This window comes from Kogia breviceps, chromosome 4 (assembly GCF_026419965.1).
Source record: "Kogia breviceps isolate mKogBre1 chromosome 4, mKogBre1 haplotype 1, whole genome shotgun sequence".
NCBI classification, from domain to species: domain Eukaryota; kingdom Metazoa; phylum Chordata; class Mammalia; order Artiodactyla; family Physeteridae; genus Kogia; species Kogia breviceps.
This window is the reverse complement of record NC_081313.1, coordinates 63,540,097-63,559,904: the sequence shown is the minus strand read 5'-3', so window position 1 is coordinate 63,559,904 and position 19,808 is coordinate 63,540,097. Positions and strand designations below refer to the sequence as shown.

General features: G+C 37.7%; 1 protein-coding gene and 1 long non-coding RNA gene across 10 annotated transcripts in view; one reads left to right on the top strand and one right to left on the bottom strand.

The window, feature by feature from the left end:
* Positions 1 to 13,144, bottom strand: part of ZFYVE16 (zinc finger FYVE-type containing 16) — a 53,849-nt gene extending 40,705 nt beyond the window's left edge. For 2 of the 9 annotated variants that reach the window (XM_067031225.1, XM_067031229.1), the window contains exons 1-2: positions 12,410 to 12,550; positions 9,478 to 9,527 (exon numbers count right to left, since the gene is read on the bottom strand). The gene's annotated coding sequence lies outside the window, so the exon portion shown is untranslated. Of the gene's footprint in view, positions 1 to 9,477; positions 9,606 to 12,409; positions 12,583 to 12,688 lie in introns of those variants that run through there. The other 7 variants (XM_067031222.1, XM_067031227.1, XM_067031224.1 and 4 more) reach the window with 5 other exon arrangements.
* The window catches only part of LOC136794021 (uncharacterized), a 91,887-nt gene continuing 84,433 nt past the window's right edge, over positions 12,355 to 19,808 (top strand). The window contains exon 1 of the long non-coding RNA XR_010840180.1: positions 12,355 to 12,515. This is a non-coding gene — a long non-coding RNA (uncharacterized lncRNA). The remainder of the gene's footprint in view (positions 12,516 to 19,808) is intronic.

Here is a 19,808-nt window from a genome sequence, read left to right as displayed (position 1 = left end):
TATATACAAAAATGACATGAAAACAAACTCTTAACAACATAACATGCATACATAAACTATTTAAAATTTAAAACACTTATCTAAATAACTCATGGGTCAAAGAATGCATAGTTGAGAGCTATAAATAGTTGTAAGTACCACGTGTCAAATAATATAAAATATACTACACACAAATAAAAATACTGCATGTAAAAACTTGTGAGATTCAGCAAAAGTGAACACTTTAAAACTCATACCTAGAGACTTAGATGCTTATACTAGAAAAAAAGAATGAAAACAAATAAGCTAACAGCAGAAATTAAAGAAATAGAAAACAAGCATATGAGAGAGGTACAAGAAAACTAAAAGTTCGTTTTATGAATAAAGTAGGTGAACCTCTCATCTGTGGCAGGAGCTCCATCAAATAAGCCTGAGACACCTTAAAGGAATCTATCAAAGACTAATGGGACAATATAAAAAGGACACAGGAGCTAAGTATCACTGGCTTAAATGGGACAAATGAACCTCAAATAAATGAAGACTACAAAGGACTGACCACAAATCAAATGGATTAAAAAAAAAACAAACCAAGAGATCATAATGATACTAAAAACAAAAACAAAAGCCACCACTCATTAGAGAGTTGCTAAGGCAGTAACCCTTTACTCTGAAAATTGATATACTAAGAGAAAAGAACTAAGAATTTATCCTGCCCTTTATTTACAAAAGGTACTTTAGGATAAGAAAACAGTTGCTGAGGAAGAATTCTTTAGATAAGAATTCCAGTTTATAAATGCAGAAAGTTATTAAAAATTTTTAAATCACTTCTTCATAGTCCCTAAAGCAATAAATGGACTAGGCCATGGTTATCAATGGCTGTTAAAACTGTTAGATGAAAGGTTGAGGGGAACTTTATAATGGTGGGATCAGGCCAACACATCTAAATCCAGTGACTAATTTCACCATCAATTAATGTGAAAGACATAGAATCACATACAAAATATTCCTGCCCCAAAAAACAAACAAAAAAAAAACACAAAAAAACCCTGAATCCAAATCTAATCAAGTTTTTAGCACTAACTGCATATTTACAGGAAATTCAAGGACAGAGGGACAAGTTAAATGATATCAAAAGAAAGCAACTGGCTAAATCCAGAAGGGGGAATACTTTTCAGCAATGTTCCTTAAACAGTTGATAGTGAATGACTTTTTTTTTTAAAACTTCCAGTCTGTTACAAACTGTTACTTTTGTAAAACACAATAAAACAATATAAATTTTGCAATAATATACAAACAAAAAGATACAGATTATTAAACACATTTGAATGATGCCCTGAGTAAGGAATAGGAATGGGAAATGAAGGATACAAGACAGTAAACTACTGAGAGGGCTTTACTAGAGCCACTTATGATGGTCACCTTGAACTGAGGACACATGAGGCTCAAAAAAAATGAGAGATACTTTAAAGATGGGTTAAAAAAGATTAGACAGAGCTTAAGAGAATTGAACAAACAGGAAAACCTATCTGAAGAAATAACCTAAAATGTAGCCCAGAGAGATGAGGAAGAAGAAAATATGAAAAAAGAAGTTAAAAAACATGGATGACAGAATGACAATGGAGCCCCATAAGGAGAACAGAGCATGGAACAAGTATGCTTGAAAAGATAATGCCAGGCCAGCAATTCCAGATCTGATGAAAAACACAACAGATATAGGTAACCCATTACCAAGCAATATAAATACAGTTGACCCTTGAACTACATGGCTTTGAACTGCACAGCTCACTTATATGCAGATTTTTTTCAATAGTAAATACTGCAATACTCCACAGAGTTGGTTGAATCATGGATATGGAGGAACCGTGGATACGGAGGGCTGACTATAGGTTATATGTGAATTTTTGACTTGCAGAGAATCGGCACCCCAACCCTCACATGGTTCAATGGTCGACTGTAAAGAGAAATCCAGAGTTAGATACTCTATAGTGAAACTTTTGAACTCCAAGATAGAACAGCCAGAGAGAAAATGTCATCTTCAAAGAAACAATAATTATGCTAGCACAAGGTAAACTTCAGAACAATTCTCATTAACAATGTTATGCCATCCTATTCATTAAGGCATATTATTTTATTTCCATTTTTAAATTTTATTTTTACCATACATATACAAAAGTACATGAAAACACATAGGCACCAAAACAAATAAAAGGAACTTGGAGGAAGAGACAGTATAGGAAGAAGAAAACTTCAAAGAAAGTAATATTCTCAGAAAAAAAAAATCAATGCAACTATGAAACAGCAACAGGAAGCCATACGTAAAGACTATGTAAAGAAAAAAGATCATGAAAATTGATAACACAAATCTTAAAATTCAAGTGAGGCTTACAGAATGTAGTAAAAGCAGTGCTTAAAGGGGCACTTATAGCATTAAGTGCATATATTAAAAAAGAGAGATCTAGGGCTTCCCTGGTGGCGCAGTGGTTGAGAGTCCGCCTGCCGATGCAGGGGACATGGGTTCGTGCCCCGGTCCGGGAAGATCCCACATGCCGCAAAGCGGCTAGGCCTGTGAGCCATGGCTGCTGAGCCTGCACGTCCGGAGCCTGTGCTCCGCAATGGGAAAGGCCACAAGAGTGAGAGGCCCGCGTATCAAAAAAAAAAGAGAGAGATCTAAGAATTCATAATCTAAGCTTCCACCTTGGGAAATTAGAAAAAGAACAACTTAAGCCCAAAGTAGGTAGAAGGAAAGGTAACAAAGATCAGAGCAGAAATCAATGAAATTAAAAACAGAGAAATGGAGAAAAACCACTGAAACCAAAAACTCTTTCTTTGAAAAAAGTAAAATTGATAAACTAGGCTAATTAAAAAAAAAGAGAGATACAAATAACCAATATCAGAAATGGAGGGGTCATAACTACTGATACTATGGACACTTAAAGGAAAATAAAGCAATATTATGAACAATTCTATGCCCCCAAAATTGATCATTTTGATGAAATGGACCAATTCCTTGAAAAACACAAACTACCAAAATTCACACAAGGAAAAACAGACAACCTGAACAGTCCTATATATATTAACGAAACTGAATCAATAATTAATAACCTTCCACAAAAAAAGTCATCAGGTCTAGATAGCTTCACTGGTGAATTTTACCAAATATTTAATGAAGAAATGATCAAAATCTTCCAGTCTCCTCCAGAAAAAAGAAGCACAGGGAACACTTCCTAACTCATTCTATAAGACCAGCATTATTCTAATACCAAAACCAGATAAAGACATTACAAGAATGAAAAACTACAGACCAATGTAACATGAACACAGAAGTAAAAACCCACAACAAAATACTAGCAAATTGAATTCAGCGATGTATAAACAAAATTATACACAACAACCAAGTGGGATTTATTCAGGTATGCAAGGCGGGTTCAACATTTGAAGATTAATCAATGTAATATACCACATCAAAAGACTAAAGAAAAATTATCATATAATCATATGAACTGATGCAAAAGAAAAAGCATTTGACAAGACCCAATACTTACTCATGATAAAAGCTCTCAGCAAATTATGAGGGGAACTTCTTCAGTTTGATGAAGAATATCAACAAAATACCTACAGCTAACATTACACAATATACTTAGTGATGAGAAACTAGATGCCCTACCCCCAAACACTGGGATCAAGGAAAGGATGTCTTCTCTCACCACTCCTATTGCACATAGTATGGAAACCCTCACTAGTGTAATAAGAAAAGGAAATAAAAGGTACACTGTTTGGAAAGGAAGAAATAAAAATGTCTTTATTTGTGATGACATGATTTTCAATGTAGAAAATCTCCCCAAACTGACCCCCCAATATGGAAAAGTGAGTGTAGTAGCAAGGATGCAGGATACAAGTTTTTTTTTTTTTTTTTTGTGGTATGCAGGCCTCTCACTGTTGTGGCCTCTCCCGTTGCGGAGCACAGGCTCCGGACGCGCAGGCTCAGCGGCCATGGCTCACGGGCCCAGCCGCTCCGCGGCATGTGGGATCTTCCCGGACCGGGGCACGAACCCGTATCCCCTGCATCGGCAGGCGGATTCTCAACCACTGCGCCACCAGGGAAGCCCAGGATACAAGGTTAATATACAAAAGTCAAATGCTTCCTATATGAGCAAGGAACAGTTGGAATTTGAAATTTTAAAAAACAGCTTTTACAATATACCTCAAAAATTAAATGCTTAGATATAAGTATAAAATATATACAGGACCTATAGGTGGAAAACTACAAAATGCTGACAAAAAAATCAAGGAAAATCTAAATAAATGGAGATATAGTCCATGTTCATGGACAAGGAGACAATACTATTAAGATGTTAGTTCTTCCACCTGATCTGTAGATTCAGTGCAATCCCAATCAAAATCCCAGTAAGCTATTTTGTAGAACTCAGGAAACTGATTCTAAAGTGTATATGGAAAGGCAAAGGACCTATAACAGTCAACACAATACAGGGATACCTTGAAGATACTGTAGATTTGGTTCCAGACCAGTGAATATCACAATAAAGTTGAGTTGCACAAATTTCTTGGTTTCCCAGTGCATGTACACACCTCAATTAAAAAATTCTTTATGCTAAAAATGCTAACCGTCATCTAGGCCCTCAGCAAGTTATAGTAACATCACAGATCACTGATATTTGTAACATCAGATCACTGATCAAAGATCACCAGATCACCATAACAAATACAATAATAATGAAAAGTATGAAATACTGCAAGAATTACACCTTACATAAGAATGTATTTTAAATGGATAATAGAGGGGGAGTGGCTAAGACAGAGGAATAGGAAGACCTTGAGCTCACCTCCTCCCATGGGCACACCAAAATTACTACTTAAAGAGCAACTATTGATGAGAACTAGCAGAAAAGATCTTCTACAACTTAATATAAAGAAGGAACCCCAACAAGATGGGTAGGAGAGGTGGAGACATGGTACAGTCAAGACACATACCCTTGTGTGGGTGATCCATAAGCAGCAGGATAATTACAATTGCAGAGGTTCTCCCCAAGGAACAAGGGGCCTGAGCTCCATACCAGGTTCCCCAGCCTGGAGGTCCTACACCAGGAGAATGAGCCTCCTAAAACATTAGGCTTTGGGCTTACATTCAGGATAGCCAGAGGGCTGGGGGAAATAGAGCCTTCACTCTTAAAGTGTGCACACCAAATCACACGTGCTCTGAGATCCAGGGCAGAAGCAGTAATTTGAAAGGAGATTTGGGGCTTCCCTGGTGGTGCAGTGGTTGAGAGCCTGCCTGCCGATGCAGGGGATGCGGGTTCGTGCCCCGGTCCAGGAAGATCCCACGTGCCGCGGAGCTGCTGGGCCCGTGAGCCATGGCCGCTGAGCCTGCGCGTCCGGCTCCGCAACGGGAGAGGCCACAACAGTGAGAGGCCCACGTACCACAAAAAAAAAAGGGCAAAAGTTCTGAACAGATACCTTTGCAAAGAAGATATAAAGTTTGCCCAACAAGGATCTACTGTATAGCATAGGGGACTCTGTTCAATACTCTATAATAACCTAAATGGGAAAATAATTTTAAAAAGAATGGATCCATGTATATGTATAACTGAATCACTCTGCTGTACAACTGAAACTAACACAACATTGGTAATCAACTATACTCTAATATAAAATAAAAATTTAAAGATAAAATTTGCAAATAAGCATATGATAAAATGCTCAATATCATTTATCTTTAGAGAACTACAGATTAAAATAATGAGATACCACTTCATATCTATTACAATGGCTGAAATCCAAAAAACTGACAATACGAAATGCCTCAAGGATGCCAAACAGCAGGAACTCTCATTTATTGCTGATAGGAATGCAACATGGTACAGCCACTTTGGAAAACACCTTGGCAGTCTCTCACAAAACTAAACATAGTCTTACCATATAAATTAGCAATCATAATACTGGGTATTTACCCAACTGATTTAAAGATTTATGTCCACACAAGAACTGAGATGTGAATGTTTATAGCAGCTTTATTCATAACTGCCAAAATGTGGAAGCATCCAAGATGTCCTTCAGTAAGTGAATGGCTAAATAAACTCTGGTACATCCATGCAATGGAATATTATTCAGTGATATAAAGAAATGTACCATCAAGCCACAAAAAGATGGATGAATCTTAAATGGGTATTGCTAAGTGAAAGAAAGCAGTCTAAAAAATCTCTATACTATGCAATTCTAATTTTATGACATTCTGGAATGGGTAAAACTAGAGTGACAGTACACACATCAGTGATTGCCAGTGCTTTGGAGTAGGGGAGGACTGAACAGGTAAAGCAAAGTGGATCTTTTAGGGTGGTGAAACTATTCTGTATAATACTGTAATGGTGAATACAAGACGTTAAGCATTTGTCAGTACCCATACAACTTTATAACACAAAGAATAACCTCAATGTACGCAAATTTTTAAAAATGTTTAGAAGGTTGGGGGACTCAGATGGAATGCAGAATGTGAAAAAAAAAGTCTAAATGCATTACGAATGTATAAAACAACCATGCTGAAGGGGGTGGAGAAATAAAGTTCTACCTTTGGAAATAAGTGGAGTCTAAAGGCAACACAAGCATTGTACTCTAGTTGATAAAGTTGTTTCTCCTGGGGGTATGGGTTAATTCTGAAACCATCATACACATATGCTAGAAATGAAATTAAATAAATGGATGGCTGATGGTGGGAGTGAGGTTTCCACTTTTGGAGGGGAAGGTTATATATAAGCAAGGGGAGGAAGCTAGAATGATCCATGTGGTAATGAATTTGAGTTGGAGACATCAGTATAAATTCATGTTTAGCTTAATATGGACACAGATGGTTACACATTTGTAATAATTTTTTATTTGAAATATTTATAGATATTAGCATAAACCATATCTCTTGCTCCATCGGCTGAAAGGGTCTAAAAGCAAGACGTCTTAGTGGCAACAAGCACACTAGTGCCCAGATCTTGGTTTCTCCAACAAAAGGAACCAAGGTTCCTTGGAGAAATCGCTGATTGTAAGACTGGGACAGGAAATATACAAGATGAGCATGAAGTATCTTATAATGCTGGAAAGTAAGGAAATGCATGTGCACATACATGCACACACATAATGAAGGAGGTATGTCAAAATTTGCCTCCCATTCAGTCTTTCTCAGGAAACTACTAGAAGATGTACTTTGCCAACACGAAGGCGACACCAAGAAAGAAAAAAGACCTGACATCCTGGAAACAGGTTATCCCACACAAGGGAGAGAAAAATGAAATTCACAGATGATCATAAAAGGACACTTCAGGAAGATAGCTGTACAACAGGCCTAGAGAGCAACCCATCAAGATGGAGGCAGGGTGGCAATTACAGGAAAGATGTTGCAAAATAAACAAACAGATTATCTGATGTGTGTGAATCTACCAACAGGAGATTTACACATCTTGCTTGAAAGGTTGCTAATAGATTAAATAAAAGATATGAAAAGATATATTAAAAAACCAAGATGATTATTAACTCTAGGAAAAACACAGAATTACATAAGAAATGAAGTATCATCACAATATACTACCTGGCTCAGCTGTACACAATATTTACATAAATGATGCAAACACTAAATAATAATTTAACTAAAAATTAACATATAACTAATTTGCAAATAAAAAGGAGGTGAGAAGTGCAGTATTTAAATGTGTAGGCTGGTGTAACAAACAAATTCCCATCTTCTATAATAGGAAATTGGTAAATAACGTCTAAAACTATGGTAGGATGGGGGTAGGGAGGAGAAATAGCTGTATATGAGAACATGTTATTTAAATACCTAGAGGTGAAAAAGAGTTGAATAGTCCCTGACTGTGGGGCAGCCTTTCTCAGTAAGGGTTCTGTGAGAGAATTAAGCCTTAATGCCCCTAAGGCATCCACTTTACGTAATGAATTAACATCTCTCCTATGCATCTGAAGTGTTACTGCAGTTTGACCCTTGAACAATGGGGTTTGGGTGCTGACTCTTCACGAAGTCTGGTATAACTTACAGTCAGCCCTCTGTATCCACAGTTCCTCAGTATGTGAGATTCCTGTATGTATCCATGGATTCAACCAAGCAGGATCGTGTAGTACTGTAGTATTTATTTACTACTGGAAAAAAATCTGCGTATAAGTGGACCTACAGTTCAAACTCGTGTTGTACAAGGGTCTACTGTAGTTATAAATCACCCTTGGGGGAACTGAGAAAATACTCAAGTTATTTTCTGTGTTTGTGATTCCAATGAGGAACACTTGGAAAAGCTGCTTCTGTAGAGTGGGATTCAGGGAGAGAAGGATGAGGGCAGAGGGCTATTGTTTTTCACTATAAATCTTGTGGGATTATTTGACTCTTTAAATTACGTACAGGTATCCCTTTGATAAACATACACATTACCTTAAAATAAATATAATAGCAAAAAGTAATAAAGGAACTATGAATACAAAATGTATATTTTTAAAATAAAGCACAGGGCTTCCCTGGTGGCACAGTGGTTGAGAGTCCGCCTGCCAATGCAGGGGACACAGGTTCGTGCCCCGGTCCGGGAAGATCCCACATGCCGCGGAGCGGCTGGGCCCGTGAGCCATGGCCACTGAGCCTGTGCGTCCGGAGCCTGTGTTCTGCAACGCAAGACGCCACAACAGTGAGAGGCCCGCGTACCGCAAAAAAATAAATAAATAAAATAAAATAAATAAAGCACAGAACTCAAAGTTGTAGAAACAGTTCTCATTAGAAAAAGCCCAATATTTTTTCTTAAAAATTATAGAATTTATTAAATAATATCTACTTAAGTATTTCTATCTAAATAGCAATGTACTACTAAGTATTATGTTATCTGAGTCACCTAAAAGATACAAAACAAGGTAGGATAATTAAATAATAATATAATCTAACAATCTGTAAAAGGTATGACACTGAAATCTTTTGACATGAAATCTTATTAAACTGCACATACTTCCCATTTCAATCAAGATTTACGTATTGTGCCAGTAATCTACACTTGTACAGAAGACACAAAAGAAATATAAGATATACTACCTATTCTAAGGAAGTTTATTTATGTGTGCATATGATAACTTGTTTTAGGTAGTATCTTTACTCACTTGGCCATTTATGTGTTCATAATTTTATAAACAAATATTTACTCTGCAAACTGGCAACAACATGGAAGATTTGTCAGAAAACAACAAAACCAATAGTAAGGAGACTCCTAAAATGGTTAAGGTGAGAGATGATGAGGGCCTGAACTGAGACAGAGCAGATGGAAAGGAAACAGATATAAAAGCGGCTAAAGAATGGGAACTTTGGGGGCGTGAAAGCAAGGGAGAAAGCTAGGATTACTGCCAGGTTGCCATCGCAAGTGACTGGGTAGACGGAGGTAGCACTGACCATAACAGGCAATACAAAGAGGAGCAGGACTGAGGGAAAACACAAGTTCACGTTTGGACTGGTGTTTGAAGTACCTTGAGAACATCCTGGGGGAGATGTCCGATAGGCAGTTGCATATAAGGATCTGGAATGCAGGAGAGAAGTCTGAGATAGATAAAGATTTGGGAATTGGCAGCACATAGCTGTTAATAGATGAAATCACCTAGGAAGAGAATATAGAAGAGGACAGGAGCCTGACATCAGATAACTAAAGGTCACAATTGGTGTTCCTAAAGCCACTCTGAAAAAACTTTGCCCATAGTTCTATGTATTTCCATGAAAAAATATCCAATATATAATGCTAAAAGACAAAAAAAAAATCAAATTGTAAAACTTCATGCACAGTACAAATCCATTTTTACAAATAAGTTGTAAAAAAAAATTATAGTATTAGCAAAGTCACAAGAAAAAATAATACAGAGGAGCAAACACCAAACTGTTCATAACGGTGTCTGAGATTATGTAAGCATAACATCTATATTACATGTTCTTATAGTATTTTTTAAACAAAAATATACTACTTCTATAAAAAGGAAAAAAGATAATTTTGTTCCTTTCCTTCAAAAAAAATGATAGCATGTATCCTTATAAGGTAAAAAGATAACACAAATCTGTTAGAAAAACACTTGGACACTGGACCATAAATGGGCAAACAATATGAACAGATAACTAGTAAGATTATGAAAAAACATTCAATGTACAACCTGCATTACCAAAGTAACACAAATCAGAATACATACCATTCACTGCCTACTAGATCAGAGTATGATCTTTTTAATAATAAAAGTACTCAGTGTTGGTAAGTGTTTGATAAAAAGAGCATCTCAGACACTGCTGATAGGAAATAAACTGGTATACTCACTCAGGGGAACAATGTGATAATATGCATCAATCGATTCAAAAAGATTCCTAACATTTGATCTAACGATTCTCATTTCATAAATTCAAGAAAATAATCCAAAACAACTGAAAATATGCAAAGATATTTTGCCAAATCATTAACTGAAACAATCTAAACACCAATATTAGGACACAGAAAATTATGTAGGCATCATAAGTGATGTTTATGTCTATCAAAACATATTTTTTTAAGTTTATACTCTATGACCTAGCAATTCCACTTCTAGAGAAACACTAGTACTTAGGCTCAAGAACACATTATAAAGAACTTTCAATGTTGCAATGTTTGTAATAGTGAAAATTGCAAAGAACCTAACAGCTCATCAATACAAGAATGATTAAATCAGCTTTTAAAATCTGTGGTCTGAGGATCCCTAAAGACCCCAAGAGCTTTCGGGGGGTGAGGGCCTTCCTGTTCCAAATACCGATGTGTGTGCAAGGATGGATTTTCTTAATATGCTTCAGTTTAAACAAGGTAGCCCACCAGACTGAAGGGCAAAGCAAATATGAGAATCTAGCCGTCTCCTATAAAGCCAGACATTAAAGTGACCTACAAAAAATGTAAAACAATGCCATCTTTCTCACTAAATTTTTAAAAAATATATAGTTACTTTAAACAATATAATTTAATTCAATATATAATGGGTTTATTGTTATTTTTAAATGAATAAGTAAAAATGTTTTAGTTTTCCGAGTTTTAATTTCTAAAATGGTATATATATACTGTATTAGAAAACAAAAACTCTTCTAGTCCTCGATAATTTTTAAGTGTATAAAGGGATCCTGAGACCCAATGGATTAAATAAACTGTGATACCATCATATTATGTAATATTATAACAGGGGATGATAATTAAAAGGGAATTTATTTTTATCTGTAATGTAACTGTTTCAAAAGACACTTTGCTCATGTATCAGTTGTATAATCAAAAATCATAAAGTCATGTCTGTGAAGCTTTTTAAAAACATGGGGAAATGCTTAAAATATAATTTTAAGTAAGAAAAGCAGGCAATCCAACTGTATATAAAATCTCATTCTTTCAATTAAGAAAATGCCACGGGAAAAAAAAGACTCAGGTGAAAAGTCAAAATTAACTATTGTTGATTACCTTTAAATGTGGAATTAAAGTTGATTATTTTTCCTTATTCTTTATTATATTTAATTTTTTTTACACTAAACATGAGGTTTAATATCCAGAGGAGAAAAAAGGGAGGAAATTAGGTGAAAAATTATATATAGTTCTACTAGATCAAACCACTGAACTTGTGCTAATTCAAAAGACAAGCTCAAAATAATAAATTAAGTAACCTAATTCGATCAACAAACTGCCAATTTTATTAAAGGAAAAATATTAAGTTATCAAATGTATGGACTGGGTTCCACACGAGTCAAACTAACAACTTCCTTAGTCTGGAATATAATATCATGCAGTCACGGTAGTACAACTAAGTTTATAGTTTAAAAGTTAGATCATCTTTTACCATTTTTCAAAGGTACTAAAGAAAAGGTAGAAGAAGGGACACTAGAGCGTCCTTCTGGTCTAAAACGATGAGAAAATGCATCGGTGCGAGAATGGGCTTTGCTAGCGCACGGGCGGCGATGACAGATTCTTCTGCCGGGGCAGTCATTTCAGCGCAGAGGCTACCACTCACTCCTCGGGAGAGAAAGCCCCTCCTGCAGGCTCAGCCCCTTCCCTGGAGGGACAGGCGGCCCTGGGGGCTCTTCTTCCTCCATCCGCCGCGGCCCGGGGGTTGCTCCCCCGGCAGCGCCGAGCGCTCCGGGAGGCCCGGGTGGGTGGGACCCGGCAAAGAGCGGCCGTGATTGCCATCCTGGCCTGGTCCGGCCCAACAGGCTTTACCGAAGAGCCACGAGGTTTGAGTCCTTATTTCCCAGCCAGCTCAAGGGGGCTCGGAAAAGGAATGGGTCGGGGGCCCAAGGCTCGGCCCCTGGAGGAACAGGAGGGCCAGACTCAGAGCCTAGGGCTGCGCGACCAGCAGTCACCCCGCCCCCTCCCCGAGGGCAGCAGGGGTGAGGAGAGGCCAAGACGCCTGTTCCAGGGGCTCTTACCTCCCCACACCCCTGCGGAGCTCTGTAAGACTTGACGAGACGCCGCGTTAAGGAGTGAAGAGCGACCCCGGCCGGGAATTCAGGGTGTGCGCGATGTCGGCTCAAGGTTTGTTGCCCGCCCCCCTACTCCCCCCGACCTAGGGAGAGCAGACGGCGCAGGCGCAGAGAAGGCTTTCTGTGCCTCACACGCCCCCTCCTTCTGCGTCCGCGGCCTTCCTGCTCACAAGGCGCCTGCGCGCTGCCATGCCGGTTCTAAACCCCGGGCGCCGGGCTTCTTACCCGAAAGGCCTGAGGAAGTTCTGGGGTGACTGGGGCTCCTGAAGATCGGCCGTAGGTCGGGACTCGGTTTCCCACTAGAAGGCTTGGAGCCGGGATCGGGAGGCGACTGCGTCCGTGTCCGGCTTCCTCTGCCCTTCGCTGACCTAGACGCAGCTTCCCCCGCCCCCAGCCTCCTGCGTCCTGCGGCCTGTACTGGACACACCCGCCTGCTGGGCAGCCAACGCGGCTTGCTCCCCCCAGTGCTGCTGTCTTCCCGGAAAAAAACTCACTTTTTTTGCTACGGGCTGGTTTTGCAACCACCCGCAGCCCCCCTCCCCCTCACACCCTGGCAGCAACCAAAATGCTCCTACACCCCCTGCCAAGCCTTAAGCCCTCCAGCTGACTGGCCATTCCCGAGGGCTCTGCCTTTGCCTCTCCTTGCTTTCGTTCTGCTTTTCTGACAGTGGCCGCGAGAGCAGCTGCGTCCCCTGTCTGAAAACAAAAGCTAACTCATCCGGAGAAGTAAATGTCAACCATGTGATGTATATTTGTGCTTGTTTGAGCTTTACTGTGTTCACCACACGTTTCCTATAAACTTAAATGAGGGAAGAAGAGACATCTGTGTGAGGTCAGGGTATTACAGACTGGGGAAAAAAATCCTTCGATTGCCAAAAGGTTTTACCGGTTCAGAATTCATACTACTCTTTCAAAAATTTCAAGAGTTTTAGTATCTCAGGAATGTGTAAGTCTGATGTAATTTGTGGTGAAAGATTTGAGAATCAGCGTTCAAATCCCAAATCTGCAAATTGGACAAGCATGGTTACTGATCTTTCAAACATACTTCATCTTGATTTTCCTAAATTCTGAAATGAAATAGTGTGGCTTTAGTTCAACGGTGAAACTTGTATTGATTGCTTAAAATAATTTATTGAGCATCTGCTATGTGACAGACACTGTGTTAAATGCTTTGCTTAGGTCATCTCATTTAATCCTAAAAATAATCCTACGAAGAACAGTATGCATTTTCTCTACTATGTGTCCGGTGTTGCTCACAGATAAATAAAATGGGGTCACTACCCTTATAGAAACACAGTCTTACAGCAAAGATGCATGTATACAAGTACATATTTGAGATAGAAGTATTTATATTGCACAGTTTGAGGACAAAGACTAGAAATAGGAAACACTAAGGTAAATGGGAAAAGTATATACATGAACAGTGAATTCACAAAATAAGGAATTTAAATGCCTACTGCATATTTTACTAATGTTCAAACTCATTAATAATGAAAAGAAGACAAAAGTATTATTTCCCATGGATCTAATTAGTTTGTTTACATTGTGAATAGACTCCATTGATGAGGGTAGAATGAAATGAGCACTCGTACCCTGTTGGGGATATAAATTAAGACGAAGATTTTGAAAAGTTACTTGTCAAATCATATCAAGAAATGTTCACATGACCTAATTCAGTAACTTCTGTTTTGGAAATTATAAGGAGATATTTCAGAATACAAAGATTTAGATGAGTAACAATAAGGAAAATAAACAAGGTACCAAAACCCAATTACCTTTCACATATAAATTGTACTTTGTATCACATTTATTTGTTTATGGGTGTTTCCTCTATACAGTGCATTATGCTAGGAGTTGTAAGGACTATAACGATAGATAATTTATGATTTTTATCCTGAAGAAGTTCACAATCCACTCTGTCATTCTTTTATTTATTAACATATATAGCTGAGAGATTGCTGCAGTATAGTAAAATTACAAGAGTTTTGTATAGATTCTCGGTCAAATTTTCTGTGATTTCCTTTGTTGGTTGAAATGAAGAAGAAAGCTACACATCAAATGCAATGTCAGAAAAAATATTAAGGAAAAAGAGTCCTTGGCAAAAGTTGAGTAATATTACTGAAATATTCAATGTATCATCTTTTACCTAAAGATCCTATTTATAACTAAATGTTTTCTGGACTTGGGGAAAGTCATCATCCTAGTTATAACATACTTGGTCAATTTATTCCTTAGACTAACTAGTCATCACTTGGATCATCAGCAGTTTTTATTATTTTGAAAGGTAACCAGGCTGCTACTGATTTTAAGAGGCTTAAGTTCCATTGTAATATGAACTTCCAAAGCTGTTCCCTTTTCACTGGATGGAGAAAATACCAGAAGCAAATGAAAATAACTATTACAATTATTCATTTATTTCATGGCTGGTCTGAGACTAACAAGCAGTTTTAGAACTAGGGATTCATTGCTCCAAAATACAGAATGTGACATGAAACTGTTAGTTACCCATCTGCATTTAAGTGATATATAACCATGCTAAAACACCCATGTTACAAGGAAGAGAGCTGAAAAAGCTTTTTAAAAAATTGTCTGCTGGTCTAGGGCCAATTGGATCAGCTATTTGGAACAAAGTCACCAATGAAGAAATGGTTATAATTTTGGTGACCGTGCGAACTAGTTTTTAAAAATGCATAGAAAAAGTTTGGAAGGAATTCCACTAAAATATTAACTCTATTTTTGGAAGGTGAAATTATGAATGATTTCTCCCTCTTCTTTCAAGTGTCCATATTTTCCAAGTTTTTTTGTAATGAGAACATATTACTTTAATAATCCAAGAGGAAAAATGGAATGATTCCTTTTTAAAAGTATTGCTAAATTCGTAATTGAGCCAACCAATTACCTTATATTCATTATGCAATATCTGCATACAACATATTGCATGACTGTGAGTCATCAGAGAGAAATATACCCGAAAGGATTGATGAGTACTTGTGTCTAGATACTGTCTTAGAGGTGGTGCAAGGTACAGTGATTCCTAGGGCTCAGGTTTGTTTGTTTGTTTGTTAATACATTTAATTATTTATGTATTTTTGGCTGAGTTGGGTCTTCGTTGCTGTGCGGGCTTTCTCTAGTTGTGGCGAACGGGGGCTACTCTTCATTGCACTGTGCGGGCTTCTCATTGCGGTGGCTTCTCTTGTTGCAGAACACGAGCTCTAGGTGCACGGGCTTCAGTAGTTGTGGCGCGCAGGCTCAGTAGTTGTAGCGCACGGGCTTAATTGCTCCGCAGTATGTGGGATCTTCCCGAACCAGGGCTTGAACCCATGTCCCCTGCATTGGCAGGTGGATTCTTAACCACTGCACCACCAGGGAAGCCCTATTTTTAGTTTTTTAAGGAACCTCCATACTGTTCTCCATAGTGGCTGTATCAATTTACATTCCCACCAAAAGTGCAAGAGGGTTCCCTTTTCTCCACACCCTCTCCAGCATTTATTGTTTCTAGATTTTTTGATGATGGCCATTCTGACCGGTGTGAGATGATATCTCATAGTAGTTTTGATCTGCATTTCTCTAATAATTAATGATGTTGAGCATTCTTTCATGTGTTTGTTGGCAATCTGTATATCTTCTTTGGAGAAATGTCTATTTAGTTCTTTGGCCCATTTTTGGATTGGGTTGTTTGTTTTTTTGTTATTGAGCTGCATGAGTTGCTTGTAAATTTTGGAGATTAATCCTTTGTCAGTTGCTTCATTTGCAAATATTTTCTCCCATTCTGAAGGTTGTCTTTTCGTCTTGTTTAGGTTTCCTTTGCTGTGCAAAAGCTTTTAAGTTTCATTAGGTCCCATTTGTTTATTTTTGGTTTTATTTCCATTTCTCTAGGAAGTGGGTCAAAAAGGATCTTGCTGGGCTTCCCTGGTGGCGCAGTGGTTGAGAATCCGCCTGCCGATGCAGGGGACACGGGTTCGTGCCCCGGTTCGGGAAGATCCCACATGCCGCTGAGCGGCTGGGCCCGTGAGCCATGGCCACTGAGCCTGGGCGTCCGGAGCCTGTGCTCCGCAATGGGAGAGGCCACAACAGTGAGAGGCCCGCAAAAAAAAAAAAAAAAGGATCTTGCTGTGATTTATGTCATAGTGTTCTGCCTAATGTTTTCCTCTAAGAGTTTTATAGTGTCTGGCCTTACACTTAGGTCTTTAATACATTTAGGGAGTGTTCTAATTTCATGCTTTTACATGTGGCTATCCAGCTTTCCCAGCAGCACTTATTGAAGAGGCTGTCTTTTTCTCCATCGTATATTCTTGCCTCCTTTATCAAAAATAAGGTGACCATATGTGCGTGGGTTTATCTCTAGGCTTTTTATCCTGTTCCATTGATCTATATTTTTGTCTTTGTGCCAGTACCATACTGTCTTATTACTGTAGCTTTGTAGTGTAGTCTGAAGTCCCGGAGCCTGATTCCTCCTGCTCCGTTTCTCTTTCTCAAGATTGCTTTGGCTCTTTGGGGTCTTTTGTGTTGCCATCCAAATTGTGAAATTTTTTGTTCTAGTTCTGTGCAAAATGCCATTGGTAGTTTGATAGGGATTGCACTGAATCTGTAGATTGCTTGCGTAGTAGAGTCATTTTCACAGTGTTGATGCTTCCAATGCAAGAACATAGTATATCTCTCCATCTGTTTATATTGTCTTTAATTTCTTTCATCAGTGTCTTATAGTTTTCTGAATACAGGTCTTTTGTCTCCTTAGGTGGGTTTATTCCTAGGTATTTTATTCTTTTTGTTGCAATGGTAAATGGGAGTGCTTCCTTAATTTCTCTTTCAGATTTTCCGTCATTAATGTGTAGGAATGCAAGAGATTTCTGTGCATTAATTTTGTATCCTGCTACTTTACCAAATTCATTGATTAGCTCTAGTAGTTTTCTGGTAGCATCTTTAGGATTCTCCACATATAGCATCATGTCATCTGCAAATAAAGTAAAACTTCAGTGACAGTTTTACTTCTTCTTTTCTGATTTGAATTCCTTTTATTTCTTTTTCTTCTGTGATTGCCATGGCTAAAAATTCCAAGACTATATTGAATAATAGCGGTGAGAGTGGGCAGCCTTGTCTTGTTCCTGAGCTTAGAGGAAATAGTTTCAGTTTTCACCATTGAGAACGATGCTGGCTATGCGTTTGTCATATATGGCCTTTTATTATGTTGAGGTAGGTTCCCTCTATGCTGACTTTCTGGAGAGTTTTTATCATAAATGGGTGTTGAACTTTGTTGAAAGCTTTTTCTGCATCTCTTGAGATGATCATATGGTTTTTCTCCTTCAATTTGTTAATCAGGTTTATCACATTGATTGATTTGCGTATATTGAAGCATCTTTGCATTCCTGGGATAAACCCCACTTGATCATGGTGTATGATCCTTTTAATGTGCTGTTGGATCCTGTTTGCTAGTATTTTGTTGAGGATTTTTGCATCTATGTTTGTCAGTGATATTGGCCTGTAGTTTTCTTTTTTTGTGACATCTTTGTCTGGTTTTGGTATCAGGGTGATGGTGGCCTCATAGAATGAGTTTGGGAGTGTTCCTCCCTCTGTTATATTTATCATATCTTTTCATCTCTAAGTTTTTTCTACATGTATATTTAAAAGATAAGTACTTTACAAAGTAGAAATAATAATGCAAGGAAATCCCTTTCTATTCAATATTAGTATCTTACTTCAATATGGATAACTTTGTTTTATCTATAGCCTTATCCAACCTTATTATTTTGAAGAAAATCTCATGTCATATCATTTCATTCATAAATATTTCAGTATGTATTTCTAAGATAAAATAGCTCTTCACAAAAATATATTAATAATACCATTATTACACCTGAAAAATTTAACAGTAATTCTTCAATAATGTCAAATATTTAAGTATTGCTGTCTATATTTCCAATTGTTTCATAAATTTCATCTTTTTTTTTTTTTTTTTTTTTTTTTTTTTGTGGTACGCGGGCCTCTCACTGCTGTGGCCTCTCCCGTTGCGGAGCACAGGCTCCGGACGCACAGGCCCAACGGCCATGGCCCACGGGCTCAGTCGCTCCGCGGCATGTGGGATCTTCCCGGACCAGGGCACGAACCCGTGTCTCCTGCATCAGCAGGCGGATTCTCAACCACTGCGCCACCAGGGAAGCCCCCTTTCATCATTTTTAAATAGCTTGTGTGAATCAAAATCCAAATAAGGTCAACAAATTAAGATTGGTTGATGCCTAATAAAGTTCCGTCTTTCTTTTTTGTTCCTGGCCATTTTTTTTTAAAGCCATGTCTTTTAGCCTGTAAAATTTTCAGTATCTGGACTTTTCTGCACCTCCTTCTGCATAGTATCTTTCAACACATGTCTCTTGCCTCTGTGTTTCCTGTAAACTTGTAGCTAGATCTAGAGGCTTGGTTTGATACAGTTCAGTTTTTTTGGCAAGACTACTTCATAGATGGTGTGTACTTCCATCAGGAGACACATAATATCTTGTTGGCTCTCCTTCAGTGATGTTAGCAACCATTGATAATCACTACTTGGATTCATCCTTTGATTTGGAGTTTGCAAAATGGTGACATTCTAATCTATCATTTCTTTTTTATTTATTGGCTGGAATTTTTCTAGGGAAAGAAAAATGTCCCTCAATAACAATTTAGTTTTCCTGAAATAAAGTTCATACAGGAAAGAGAAGTTAAATATTCAATGTTTTACTTTACTGAACATTTTCAAAAGAATGAGTTGGTTCCCTTGTACCCTCTAAAGCAGACTAATGGTGTGTGTGTGAGGGGGGTAATATATGTAAGTTAAATGTATGTGTGTATATGATACTACATATCATATACTACATATATATGATACTAAACCAGTTCTCTAGCTTTTAATAAACACATTTCAGCATTTTCACTGTTGTACATCCCAATGTTTAATACTATAATAAACACATGTCATATCCATTGCCAAAATCATGATACTAAAAATATTATTAAAATGGTCCAAGGAATTATAATGAAATTTAAATCAGATTAGGATATACTTATAACTCTAATATTAGATTTCTACTTTTTTCTATAAAGTCATAAAACAGGTCAATAAGAAAAGTTTATCAAACTATTAGGTGCTTTTACACTATATCTTAGGATAGTCACAAATGAATTCATCTACAAAAATTTCAAAGATATAAGTATATCTTATTAGTACACCGTTATACTAATTTTATGTTTAGGAAGCTGGCATAAGGAAATTCATCAAAACTCAAATATGTTAAGATGCAATTGACAATATCAGGCAATTTATAAAGAGAAGAAACAACTGTTAGTGATCTAATTCCACTGCCAGTTAGCATGAAAACTG